Source organism: Trachypithecus francoisi, unplaced genomic scaffold, assembly GCF_009764315.1.
Source record: "Trachypithecus francoisi isolate TF-2019V2 unplaced genomic scaffold, Tfra_2.0 Lachesis_group13, whole genome shotgun sequence".
Lineage (NCBI taxonomy): Eukaryota > Metazoa > Chordata > Mammalia > Primates > Cercopithecidae > Trachypithecus > Trachypithecus francoisi.
In genome coordinates, this window is record NW_022681458.1 from 95,804,532 (window position 1) to 95,819,596 (window position 15,065).

At 36.2% G+C, this 15,065-nt stretch overlaps 1 non-coding gene across 1 annotated transcript; it reads right to left on the reverse strand.

Moving 5' to 3' along the window:
* Positions 1–1,373: 1,373 nt before the first annotated feature.
* LOC117095537 lies at positions 1,374–1,478 on the reverse strand. The gene has a single exon (XR_004442066.1). It is a non-coding gene; the product is annotated as a small nucleolar RNA U13 (small nucleolar RNA).
* Between the last annotated feature and the right edge of the window lie 13,587 nt (positions 1,479–15,065).

The following is a 15,065-nucleotide window of genomic DNA, read 5'->3' on the forward strand; positions in this document are numbered from 1 at the left end:
GCAGATATTCTTTTTCCTCAATGATTTCTTTTAAATGACATCGTGGAACTCATCTGCTGCCTCTTGGTCAGCAGAAACTACTTCTCCTGTAATGTTGACATTTTAATAAGCCAAAGCTCTTTATGAAATTATCAAACCATTCTTTGCTGGGGTTAAATTATCCAGGTTTAAATCTTTCCCTTTCTTTTTGCTTTAAGTTGTCATATAATGACTTCACTTTTTCTTGAGTCATTTTAGAGTCTATAAGAATGCCTTTCTTATATCAATCCTATAACCACATAACAGCTGCATTTTCAATATGAGATAAAAATATATTTCACAGAAAGTGCAAAGTTTTCATGTTTGCTTGTACAGTGGCACAAAAACCTCACAAATTTTATTTTTCTTTTCTTTTTGTCACAACGGTTCTTATTCTGAATTCATTTATCTTGAAATGCTGGAAAACTGCAGCTGTAGACCTCAATCTACAGTATCTCAAGTAATTCAACTGTTTCTTGTAATGCCATGGCTTTTCTCTCCTTCTTCAGAGCACATCCAGCATCACTAGTGGCACTTTGTAGGAGTCACATGGTGTTATTCAAAGTTTACTACATTGCACTAAACATGATGGGAAATACACAAGAACCCAAGGTATCGCTTTTTATTGTGATATGAAATTTACTGGAGACAAAATCCTCATCAGAAATGATTTGTGTCATATGGTTTAAGTGGATACTCGCAGTACTTGGGATCACCACAGTAGTAACAGGAGGTGGCTACAAAGTTATTACAGTAGTACAGTACACACTTAATTTTATGCAGTTATGATTTAACACTGCATTTTTACATTTGTTTACGTTTCTCTTGACAGCAAATATCATCATATATGGTCTGTGCTTGTGTGCATAAGTTTGGATAAATGTTGGATTTTTATAATAGATTTGTGTATATTTTATCATTGTAATTGATAAAATAGTGTCTCCATATATTTTATGCATTCATAACATATCTACCTTTTTCTTATTTTTTTAAAAAATATTTCTAGGCTATGTGGTTTGTCTGCAAGTTTTTTTTCAAATATTTGCAAATCTCCACACAATTTTCAACATATTTGTTGAAAAAAATTCTTATATTAGAGGACCTGTGCAGTTCACACCGTGTTGTTCAAGGACCAACTTTATGAATATGTATATATATCACATTTTCTTTATCCATTTGTACACCAATGGGCATTAAGTTGTTTTCATTTTTCATATCTTGGCTATTGTGAATAATGCTTCAGTGAACATGGAAGTACAGATATCTTTATGAGGTGGTAATTTCATCTCCTTTCGGTGTATACCAGAAAAAGAATTGCTGGATTATAGGGTAGTTTTTTTTTTTTTTTTTTTTCGGGTCGGATGGGTAATATGCCAAGATCATAATAAGGTTCAGAGAGTGGCATATCTCACACATTCGTGTGAAAACCCAGTCATCATGCTCATGAACTACAAAAAGATGAGCAATTCTATTTTTAATTTCTTTCGGAACCTCCATACTGTCTTTCATAATGGCTATACCCATCTAGAATCCCACCAACCGAGTAGTAGGATTGTCTTTTCTCTATACCCTTGTCAACATCTGTCTTTTTGATAGTAGCCATTCTCTATACCCTTGTTAACATTGTCTTTTTGATAGTAGCCATTCCTCCAGGTGTGAGGTGATTCCTAGTGATGTTAATTTTTACTTCCCTGATGATTAGTAATGTTGGACACCTTTTCATATAGTGGTTGACCATTTTTATATCTTCTTTGAGGAAATATGTGTGTAGGTCCTTTATCCAGTTTTTAATCAGGCCATTTATTTTTCTGCTATTGAATTGAAAGAGTTCTTTATAAATTTTGGATACTAACCCCCTATCAGATATGTGGTTTACAGTAATTTTTTCCTAGCCCATAGGCTGCCTATTCATTTGTTGATTGTTTCCTTTGTTGTACAGAAGCTTTTTAGCTTGATATAGTCCCATTTACTTATTTTTATTTTTGTAACCTGCGCTTTGAGTGTGATATTAGAAACATCATTGTCAAGGCCAATTCAAGGAGATTTTCTCTTATGCTTCTAGGAGTTTTATGACTTCAGGTCTTGCACATAGGTTTTTAAAAAATCTATTTTGAGTAGACTTTTGTGTATGGTGTAAGATAAGGACCTAATTTCATTCTTTTGCATTCTACAATCCAGTTTTCCCAGCACCATTTATTGAAGAGACTGTTCTTTCTCCATTGTGTCTCAATGATGCAATATTAAATATATAGCTATTGAAGTTAGCAATAAAAGGAAGATATCCACTGATATTGCTACTTTCAAAATATAGTCCTAGGAAATAAAATTAGATAAGAAAAAGTATTAGAAGTGTTATACTTCTAACACTTATTAGGTGTTATACTAATTAATTATATTATATATAATATTTTAAATATATGCAATATTATCTGTTATATATGTAATATAATTAATTTAATTATTTAATTAGCAAAGGGAACAATAAAATGGTCATACTTTATGGGAAATGGAAGATGTCATTTGAAAAATCCAAGAATTAGTAGTCAAAATATTTCAAGAATTTCTTCTAATTGATAAAATAAATCAAAACCCAAACAAGAAAATATAAAATATGAATTAGTAATTTATAGGAGAAATAAAAAGAATGAATGCAAATCTTAGTTATAACAGAGTTAAATTTTAAACAAAAATGATGCTAATCTTTGCCCTTAAAAGTGACAAATATTAAATACATTGACCTTTGCCCAGGATTTATTATATGTAAGAAAACACATATCCTTACACATTGTGATAGTTTTATAAGTAAGCCTTGTCTTTTCTGAGAGTAATTTGACTCTGTCTATAAAAATGTATGTATATATTCAGCAATTCTAGCTCTAACCTAATGGAAATTCATTCATGCAAAAATATGCACATAAGAAAATGATAATTGAAGCTGTGTTTTTAAGCATAAGACTGGGTAATTTATGAAGAAAAGAGGTTTAATTGACTCACAGTTCCTCAGGCTGTACAGGAAGCATGACTAGGAGGCCTCAGGAAACTTACAATCATGGCAGAAGGTGAAGGGGAAGCAAGCACGTCTTACCATGGCAGAGCAGGAGGTGGGAGAGGTGCCACACACTTTTAAATGATCAGATCTCATGAGAACTCACTGTCACAAGAATAGCAAGGGGGAAATCTGTCCCCATGATCCAGTCGTCTCCTGTCAGGTGCCTCCTCCAGTTTGACATGAAATTTGGGCTGTGACACAAATATAAACTATATCATTCCACCCCGGCCCCTCCCAAATCTCATGTCCTTCTCACATTGCTAAATACAATAATCCCTCCTCAACAGTCTCCCAATCTTAACTCATTTCAGCATTAACTCAAAAGTCCACAGTACAAAATCTTATCTGAGACAAGATAAGTCCCTTCTGCCTCTGAGCCTGTAAAATCAAAAACAAGTTAGTTACTTCCAAGATAAAATGAGGGTACAGGATACAAGATAAAATGAGGTACAGGCATTGGGTAAATGCTTCAATTCCAAATTGGAGAAATTGGCCAAAACAAAGGGGCTACAGGCCCAGTGCAATTCGAGAACCCAGTAGGGCAATCATTAAATCTTAAAGCTCCAAAATAGTTTCTTTGACTCCATGTCTCACATCCAGGGCATGCTGATGCAAAAGGTGGGCTCCCACAACCTTGGGCAGCTCTGCCCTTGTGGCTCTGCAGGGTACAGCATCCATAGCTGCTTTCACAGGCTGGCATTGAGTGCCTGTGGCTTTTCCAGGTTCATGGTGCAAGCTGGAATCTGGAGGATGGTGGCCCTTTTTTCACAGCTCCATTAGGCAGTGCCCCTGTGGGGACTCTGGGGGCTCCAACCCTACATTTCCTTTCCACACTACCCTAGTGGAGGTTCTCCATGAGGGCTCCTCACCAGTGCAGACTTTTTTCTGGACATCCAGGTGTTTCCATATGTCCTCTGAAATATACGTGGAGGTTTCCAAACCTTGGTTCTTGCTTCTGCACACCTGCAGGCCTGACACCACATGGAAGCTGCCAAGGTTTGGGGCCCGCCCCTCTGAAGGTATGGCCCAAGCTGTACCTTGGACCCTTTTAGCCATGGATGGAGCTGGAGTGTCTGTGATACAGGGTGCCACGTCCTTAGGCTGCACAGAACAGCAGAGCCCTGCACCTGGCCCATGAAGCCATTTTTCCCTCCTAGGCCTTCAGGCCTGTGATGGGAAGGGCTGCCATGAAGATCTCTGAAATGCCCTGGAGACATTTTCCCTATTGTCTTGGCTGTTAACGTTAGTCTTCTCATTACTTATACAAATTTCTGCAGCCAGCTTGAATTTCTCCCCAGAAAATCAGTTTTAATTTTCTACCATATGGTCAGACTGCAAATTTTCCAAACTTTTAGGCTCTGCTTTCCTTTTAAATCTAAGTTCCAATTTCAGACCATCTATTTCTTCATGCATATGAACATACACTTTTAGAAATAGCCAGGTCACTTCTTGAATGCTTTGAGCTTAGAAATTTTTTCTACCAGATACCCTAAATCATATCTCTCAAGTTCAAAGACCCACAGATTTCTAGTGCGGGGCAAAATGCCACCAGTCTCTTTGCTAAAGCATAGCAAGAGTGACTTTTACTCCATTTCCCAATAAGTTCCTCAATTCCATCTGAGGCCTCCTCAGCCTGGACTTTACTGTCCATATCAGAAACATTTTGGTCAAAACCATTCAGCAAGTCTCTGGAAGTTTCCAGACTTTCCTGCATCTTCGTATCTTCTTCTGAGACCTTCAAACTGTTCCAACCTCTACTCCTTACCTAGTTCCAAAGTTGCTTCCACATTTCAGGTACCTTTGTAGCAGTGTCCTACTCTCCAGGTACCAATTTTCTGTATTAGTCTGTTTTCACACAGCTATGAAGAACTACCTGACACTGGGTAATTTATGAAAAAAGGTTTACTTGATTCACAGTTCTGCAGGTTTAACAGGAAGCATGACTGGGAAGACTCAGGAAAGTTACAATCATGGTGGAGGACAAAGGAGAAGCAAGCATGTTTGACCGTGACAGAGCAGGAGAAAGAGAGAGAGAGAGAAGGGGGAAGTGCCACATGCTTTCAAACAACCAGCTCTCATGAGAACTCACAATCACAAGACCAAGAAGGGGGATATCTTCTCTGATGATTCAATCACCTCCCACCAGGCCCCTCCCCTGACACATGGAGATGAAAGTTTGAAATTAAATTTGGGTGAGGATAGAGAGCCAAACCGTATCTCACACAAAATAGAAATTCTCTAAATTTCTATTGGTAAGGTAATGTTTACATTAATAGAGACTTTGTGTATTACAAATGTACATTGTGATAGATTCTAGTCCAAGATGGCTGATTAGAAGCAGATGAGGTTCACAGCTCTCACAGAGAAGAAAGAAAATAGCAAGTGAATCCTACATCTTCAGCTGAGGTATCCAGGTTCTCACACTGAGACTGACTGGACAGTCAATGTGACCCCAAGAGCAAGGAAAAACAGGGTAGGGCATGGAATGAGGAAAACTCCTATCTCCAGCCAAGTGAGACAGAGTCACACAGTTACTCATTGCTTTTCCTTGCTTTTCTCACGGATCTTTGCAACCCATGGAGCAGGAGATCTCTTCATGAGCCCATGCCAGCAGGACCTTGAGTCTGAAGCACAGACACAGGCGTTGTTTGATTTCAGAAGTCTTTTCCTGTAAATGCTGGGAGGCATCTCTTACTCTCCCTGACTGGTTAGTGTAAAAACAACAGTCTTCCCCTAAGAAGTTGCAGGGTCCTACTTTCTCAGCAGTGAGGAGGTCTAGGCCTCGGCGGTTTTGGAGAGTCACTGCTGCCAAAGAGTCTATTTGGGATTGTAGAGTAAGGATAGATTTCGTCATTTCTTGCAAACTGTCTGAGAAATCCTTTGAGAGTGTGTGGTAGTAGGATAATGAAGTAGAGAAACTGGCTATTTCGGTTACTGTAGCAGTAGCCATTCCTCACCCTATAAGTAGGAGCATTAGTTGTATGGCTCTGCGCTGACGGACTTGAGCTTTGAGGGGTACTGATTAACATTTCCTGGGGCAATGTTAACGTTGGGACTTAGAAAGACTAAGGTGCAGGTGCCTGTCTAGTTAGTGAGGAGGCAGATATAGGTTGACATTCCACATAAGAAGAATATACTTTGGCTGGGTAGACAGAACGGGTTTTGCATGTTAAAAAGGTGTGTGAATTTGTTGTTTTCATTTTCCCATATTCGTAGAGTACTTGCCAAGGTAGCTCCGGTGAGCAAGTCTAAAGGGGTGTTGGGAGCAAACTGAGTGGCTACCAGTATTCTATTTCCCATTTTAGAAAAAATCATTTTGTATCTACTGGGAACCATTCGAGAGAGTGATTGAAAGAGAGGATGAGAAAGCATTCATTAGTGGTGAGGGCACTGCTGCAGAGGGTCCAGGGCGAATGGTCATGCAGGGAGTTTTTTGCCATTACAAAACCTGGACTATTTGTTAAGCAGGCAGGTGATGATTTTTGGAGGCCCTGAGAAGCGGACAAGCCATCTGATAGTTTGCTAAGAATGATGGTTTCCAGCTGCATCCATGTCCCTACAAAGGATGCAAACTCATCCTTTTTGATGGCTGCATAGTATTCCATGGTGTATATGTGCCACATTTTCTTAATCCAGTCTGTCACAGATGGACATTTGGGTTGATTCCAAGTCTTTGCTATTTGGAAGTTCTTTAGCAGATCAGGTCATACTAAATATGCTGTGACTTCACCAGTTTGGGAATGAAGCCATCAAAGACAGTACCTTTTTTATTTCTATCTGGCTGATAAACATTTATGTTATTTAGCCATTTAAGTTATTCACAAATTTAATACAATTCCAAATATAAGATTGAGTGTGTGCATGTATATTTTTGTGTATTAATAAGGACTTAATAATAATTCTCATATTTATGTGAAAAACTAGGAAGAAAAAAATACTTGAAGATTTTTAAGATGAGTGAGGAATGGGAACTTATACTGCCAGATTCTAAAGCCAATTCTAAAGTTAAAATAGTTATAGTGGAATTGTAGTAGTTCCAAAATAGATGGAAAATTTTAAATAAACAGAATTGAAAGCCAAGAAAGAGACCTAATACATAATAAGCATGTTGTGTTAAGTCAGTGGTAAAAGATGAAATCGTTGATTAGTGGGTATGAAAATAGTTAAGATATTTTAAAAGTTATTAAAGATAAGCTTCAGAAGAACTAAAACTGTTAAGAATAAAACATTATTTAGAGAAACTAGGTAAATGTCTTTATGATGCTAGACTATCAAAGGGCTTTGTAACATGAGATCAAAAGGAAAACCATAACTAAAAGAGAAAAAGAGTTTGACTTCTTACAGGATGTAAAAGACTTCTGTATATCAAAATACAACATAAACATTTAAAAGACAAGTAGCAAACTGGAAAATGTGTTACATCATACACATTATCCTTAATAAAATAATAGTTATTTCTTGTTAGTTAAAACAACCAGCAAAGAAACATAACCATGCAGTAGATATTAGGCAAAGGAAAAGAATAGTAAAATCTTAATGAAGAGGTAAAAATAGCTAGTAAATATTAAACACTTTGTTGATTGTTTAAGATAAAAGAAAATGACATAGAAAATGTTTTATTTACTTATTTATATTTTGCATTGTCCTAATAAGTATTAAGATATTTACAGAAATGTTTCAATATAAAAAATAGACATAAAAAGCTGAAAATATTGGCAAACGCAAAAGCAAATAAAAAACAGCAGCAGCAGCAACAACAAAATAAACAAGAATAGACAATGAAGTCAGAGAAAAGATTGCTATCTGTATTAGTCTGGGTTCTCCAGAGATACAGAACCAATAGGAAACATATGTATTTTATTGGAAATATGAAAAGAAAAATATATGTATGACTTTCTATTTGCTCTGAATAAATGGAATGTCCATAGTCATACTGAGTGACTTATAGTTAGTAAATTACACAACTGGGCAGTATGATAATTAATTTTATATGTCAACTTAACTGGACTAGGAGGTTCCCAGATATATGATTAAACATGATTTCTGGGTATGTCTGTGAGAGTGTTTTGAGATGAGGTTAACATTTGGATTGGTAGAATAAGTAAAGCAAATTGTCCTCCCCAGTGTGGATAGGTCTCATCCAATCTGTTGAAGGACAGAATAGAATAAAAGGTTGAGTAAGAAAGAATTATTTCTTACGCCTGACTGTCTTTAAACTGGGCCATTGATCTTCTCCTGCCTTTGGATTTGAACTGGAACTTACCATCAGCTCACTTGATTCTCAGGCCTTTGGCCTTGGACTGGTACTATACCATTGGCTCTCCAGCATGCCAACTGCAGATCTTGGACTTCTTATAATCATGTGAGCCAATTCCTTATAGTAATCATATATATATACACACATATATACACACACACACATATATATACACACACCCATATAGATATACACGTATGTATGTGTATATGTGTATATATATAATTTTCATATAATGTTTTAAAAATATAAAAATAACCTAAATTTATAAGAGTCATGTAAGGAAGAAGTCATGTGTGGCCACCTGTTACTGTGTATTGTTACATTGACCCTTAAAAGTAAGTTCAGGAAATAAAAATGTGAATTCTAGAAGCTTTATGAGTTCATCTGTAACATTTTCTATGAAAATTATTCATAAAACTAAGATATTGATTTCCTAACTTTGGAAGATGCAGTACCTCTTCAACTTATATTTGCCTTCGACTTATATAGTGAAGGCAATGCTGTGTGCACACTTGGTGCTCAAAAATTTTTTAAGCATTAAGCATTTTTTCTTAATGCTTAAAACTTGTTGTTCTTCCATTTACAAACCTGAATTCATTTTAGGATATTGATTGCTCTAGTTTTGATACCATTTAGTGTATATATTAATGTTTATTTTTTGCTTAATGTCTGCATTTGGACAAACTTTGTAAGAAATTGCTTCTGGGAAAAAGTGCAATAAGTTAAATGTGTGGTTTTATAACTGCAAAATGATGATTAATCTTAGTAATTTAAAATTAAGCTCCTCCATTCCTGACACAACTGGTGTTACTCCTCCCTCTGCCTCCTCATGATGATCCAGAGATATTTAATGCCTTGAGTTGTGCTTGAATCTTTCTGTCACCCTCCTTGTCTTAAAGAATGAATCAGTTTTGATGTATGGTTCACAGAATAGAGATAGGACTGTCAGGGACTTTGTGTGCGGAATTGTTAATTTAAGGAATCCACTTTGTACCTAAGTATTAGGAGCACTGACAATGACTTCGTCCGTGAAATCACTGTTAGAAAGCATTTGGGGCCCTGAATTACCAGGTCAGTTATTGACATAGGTTTTTCCTAATGATTGAGCCACATTTACATTATTATGAGCCATTATTATTTTGTGTTAGTCTTCTTAGTCCAGAAAACAGCTGTAGTATACATAGATTTCCTAGGCTGATCCAAAACTTGACTGGGTTTTTAGAGCATGGGTAAAAGAGTCACCACCATAGGCAATATTAAAAATTATGTTAGTATTTTAACAATATACAGGATCTGATTTCCCCAAACTTACCTTTAACATGTTTGCTTTTTTGATAGCTAGCTATTCTCTCAGTCATCTGAGCCCTCTTTTGGAAATCTTTTACTCTTGCTTTGTTAAAGATGGCCCTGGGCTGAGTCCTGATTACTTCTTGCAATTCCACAAATAACAGCACATTAGTCAACCTGTGCTGGTAAACTCACTATCTAGGGGAAAAAAAGGCCTGATTTGTAGAGTTTGCTGATTTCTGTGGTGTAAATATTTTCCACCATGGCCAATTTCAGCTACAAAAAGTGTATCAATCAGTTTACAATTTCCAGAATAAAAATCAGCTCTCTGTAAGCAAATACTAGCTTGAGCACAAGGCTGTGTGTGTGTGTGTGTGTGTGTGTGTGTCTGTGTGTAAATGACAGTCCATTTGGAAAAAGGGTTGAATCTATTTAGGATTCCGAGAGCTGAAAAGAAAAGATAAAGAGAGGCTCAGAATTACCCAGGGACTTGTTGCAAATTTACTTGCAGATTGTTAAAATTTATCCCTAATAATCACTCAGATCTTTTATGGAAAACTTAAAAGCTTCCCCATGAAGTCTTGGCTGTGAAAATTCCATTTACATCCTTTTGGCCTCTGGAATACCTCTGCATTTAAATGTATCACCGGCTGCTTCTAACTTTTCTTATATAAGAGTGTCTGTAAATAGTGTCTTGATGCAAGGTCAGCTTAAATGATGGGTGACTTGAGATAAATATCTGTCATAGCTCTTGCTGCAAATGAGGTGGGAGAAGAGAGGATAGAATTTTTTTTTTTTCATTTTGTTCTTTTTTTCCTTATTGTTGAGGGTTGTTCCATGCTTGGATAACAGAGGTTAGTGTAATGGATAGGAAGCCAGGTTATTAACTATCATTGAGCATTCATGAACATAGAAAAGCTGAGGTGAGGGTGTAAGGATGGGTACAAAGAGACAGAATTTTTCAGTCAAGGAAATTATAATATTGTTGGTCTGCAAGATAGATGCACATGTCTCTGGTTGCTAATTGGTAGTTGAAGTTTCCAGCATTAGGGCTAAATGGGATTTGGTAGAAATAAGGTTAGAACAAATGTTGACTGGTGTCAATTCTTAACCTCCATGAACCAATAGGGACATTTTAAATTTATGTATCAGACTGGCTTGAAGCGTTAGAGATAGAGTAGACCCCAGTAAATACTTTTATTTACTGACATTCGTCACTTTTCAGTAATAGCCAAGAACAGTGACTAACACTTAATGAGTACTTACTGTGTCAGGCACGCTGTTAAACACTATACAGCATTATTTTATATAATTCTCACAACAACTCCATGAAAGATATATTAGTATTGTTTTATAATTAGGAAAACGAGGGCTTAAAGAAGTTGAATGTTTGATTCAACTTAAAACTATGTATTTCTAAATCCATTTGTCAATGTATAAATTTATGTGTATTTTATTTGCAAGTTATGGAAAGAAAGTGGTAAGGAAATTAACAATATTTAGCAGATGTGTGTCCTAAGTTTAGAATGGCATGATTTAAGCTGCCTTCCAGATTTTATGTGCATGAGGGGTTCCTTCATTAGTTTGAGGTACTGCCTGGTGGTCAGGTCCACAGCATGTGGCATTACCCTCATCATAATGCACAGTGATTGCTTGGCCAGCAGTCACAAAATCCTTTTCAGTTACTATGTATACCCTTCAAGTATCCCGAGATTATGCCTTATGGAGTCCTGTGTCCATCTCAAGTAAAAATCGTGACTAAAAAATACAATGTGAGCCAGAAGGCCCACAGAAAAAGAAATAGAAAAAGGCTGACACCAATGGAGTAAAAATCTAGGCTCTCAGATGCATTTAAAAAAGTGAATTAATGAGCATTATGGGTTTTATCTTTCACCTTGATGTGCAACACTTTGTATGCGATAATTCCCAGTGGCTTCATGCCTTATTGTCTATTGTAGATCTATTGGACAGTCTCAGGAACTCTGTTTCTGTTCATGAATAAACATTTTTAATATGTTCACATATTTACATAAAGTGTTTATTTACAGTTCATATTGATGTGATACAGAAAAAAAAGGGGAACATAAACTTGTTTTTTTAACCTACCAAAATATATCTCCTTTTTTATTATGTCAAATTTAAGTTTAAGTGTTTTTGAATCACTGGCCACTTTCCAAGAAGCTAACCAACATGTACCTTGAGAGATGTTAACGTATATGTCACTGAGTTGTTTTTAAAGAATCAAAGCCTCACAAAAAGAAAAAGGAAACATACAAAATAGGAGGTATTACCACTCAGAGTCAGGAGAATCTAGGGCAACAAGTAAAATGTAGTTAGATAATTCTTATTACTCTTGGAAAGAAGTGTTTTGATTTTTAAGAAAAGGTGGCATTTTCTCAGTGAATTCGTATCACAACTGACCTTATAAAAGGAACATTGAACAACATAGTATTTTTATCTATATCTTTACATCACACAGATAGGTGGTTTTCAAATGAGTTTTTTTTTTTTTTTTTTTTTATGTCTACCCTCAATAACAATCCCAGGACATAAATAAGTGAAGGTAATTCTGTTGGAAGTAGGTTGACCTAATGAGCATAAAAATGATAAAGTATTTGGAAATGCTGAAAATTCTGTGGGGTGGTGAACAATGAATTGTGGTGGGCAGTTAATGAAAACCTCATAGAGGAGAAGGCATGAAAATACCAATGATAGTGATGGTGGTGACCATGGTTATGCTGGTTACTAAATGTGAGCCAACAAAAAAGCCTATGAAATAGATGCTATTACTGTCTGCAGCTGATTCAGAGAAGATGAATAGTTTGGCAACAATCACAAAGCTAATAAAAAGTGAAACTGAGGTTTAGACTCACATGTATCCCATTTCAAAGATTACAATCTAATTCTAAAAATAAGACATATATTTGAAATAAATGGATAACAATAGCAGACAATACATAGGAACAAATGAGGACTCTGAACCATGAGTATAAGAGAAGATCTAAAGGAGACAGAGTTTCTGCTGTTGAGGTTAGGACAGGCTTCCTGGAGAGACAGCAAAGTAGTATGCCTCCTATTCTTTACTCAGTCACAAGCTCACATTGTGTGAGCTTTCCACAATTGTATGACCAACCTGAAGACCTCAGGGAATGCTCTCAACCAGCTCACAAGGGGAAAGAAGCATTTTTCTCTATAAATAAATTGTCTGCCATGTTGGGTCAAATGTTTCCACTCGCTTATATGAAAACAAAACTCATCTCTATTAAAGAGCAAGTTATATTTTGCATTCTGTGATTTCCTACACAATCCTCTTCTCAAGAAAGATAAGGTTATTATTGAATCATCTCTAGTCTGAGGTACTATAGTGCACACTCATTGGAATGGATCATTTATTTTAGGAGCCAGAATGTAGAAACCAAAGGTCATAGGTATTTGGCTTCATTTATTTTCCGGACTTAAAATCTATTAATGACATATTCTAAATTCAAACAACTGCAGGGAAGAAATGCTTTCCACTTTCAGATTTTTAAAATGTGTTTTAGTAGATTATCTCATTTTCTGTTGTGGGAATAACATGTGTTTTGGAGTTGTAATTATGTATAATTTTGTCAATTTCCATGTTTAATGCAGTATTGTGCCCTAAATATCTAATACAAGTGTAATATGGATGATTAATTCATTAATGTTTCATACTAGTACAAGACAGCACTTTGCCAACATGTTTGCCATGACAGTAGGTGAACCTTTATTGCAGATTTTAACTGGGGTCACAAACTATACCCTGCAGGCCTGATTGGGTCCACTGTCTGATTTTTATAAAGTTTCCCAAGTTTTATTGGAACACAGCCATGCTTATTCCATCACATATTTTCTGTGGCTGCTTTCACAGAATAATGGCAGATTTGAGTAGACCATATGGTCCACAAAGCCTAAAATATTTACTATCTGGTCCTCTACAGCAAAAGTTTGCCAAGCCCTAGATTATAACATCGTGACTCAGGAAATGCTGTATTTTAATCTTTCTTTGCCTATTCCCAAACCCAGAAAGGACTTGAAGTTTTCATAAGTAGAGCTGATAAAACTCTAGCAGTTGGTGCAAAATGATGAGAAAAGCACAGCTAGTGAAGACAGAAAGGCTTGTCTTGAGTCTTGGTTTAACTCTTCTTTACCTGTGCTGCCTTACGCAAACTATTCATTCTTGCTATACCTCAGCTTTCTTATTGGTGACACACACATATATATGTCACCAATATATATGTATGAATATATATGTCACCATATATATGAATATATATATTCACAGATTTTTTCAATAACATATTTAAAGTCAATACTATTATTTTTGTAGCTAAAACATTTCTTATTTCTGTTCTAACACGTAATAGCTTATTTTAGAGTTGCCTTGGTTCAGATTAGTGATTTATTTTTCAATCATGTTTTGGTGACATCTTAAAGCTGGTTGTATAGTTTACTAAGTAATTATAATTCAATTTGATAGTATCCTATGTTACTATATGGTCAGTTAAAGTATTTCCAAGAACACATTGAAAACAATAAAAATTTGTGGAAGGCATTATGTTAGACCCTGAGCATATAAAGATAAGTAAGACTTTGATGTAAAGAAGTTCTAAACTGGGAGGCAGAAGTTGGAACAGGGACACGTGATTAACACACAAGGAATTGGACAGCGGTACAAGGAAGACACTAATGAAATTCTTAGAGTAGAATGTACTCACAATATGCTAGGTATCAGATGTAATATGAAAAATCAAACGAAGACTTTATAGAAGTAAAGAAATTTGAGATGAGCTAAGAGAAGGGAAAGCGGAACATTTCATGGAAAGGGGATACCAGGGAAGAAACCGAGAAATAGGGAAGCAGAGGGGTGTTCTGATAACAGGGAGGAGTGTTTTGACTGTGGCATACATACATGTGTAATACTAGTGGGAGGCACTATCAGAAGAGAACACTAGGGCCAATGCACTTGAGGGCCATTAAGCCAGAACATACTGCAATTATCAGTGTGAGTTCCAATAAAGGCTTAAATTGTGTAATGACACTGTAAATGAGAAAAATCATTTTAACAGTTGATGCAGCTTTTTCTGAGTGCTTACAGATGCTTGTATATTCTCACTTTCATCTGGTCCTCATAACCTTCCTGAAGTAAGTAGTAAATTATAATTCTATAATTTAGAATTATGAAGAAAAACTGGCTTAAGAGGAGAAGAGGATATATTTGACTTAGATCTTGTGGCATTTGAAGGTGTGATGAGTGATCCAGTGGACCGCGCTTAGAAGAAAGTTGGAAATATAGCTGCGGGGTCAGATGGCCCATGCAGAAACCTTTCTCCTTCTCTACAAGATTAGTAAGCTTTATTGGCATCCCTCTGCTGCCCCTTCTCTTCCCATGTCCTTCTGGGCTGTTTCAATTGCTTGATTGTCCTCCCACTG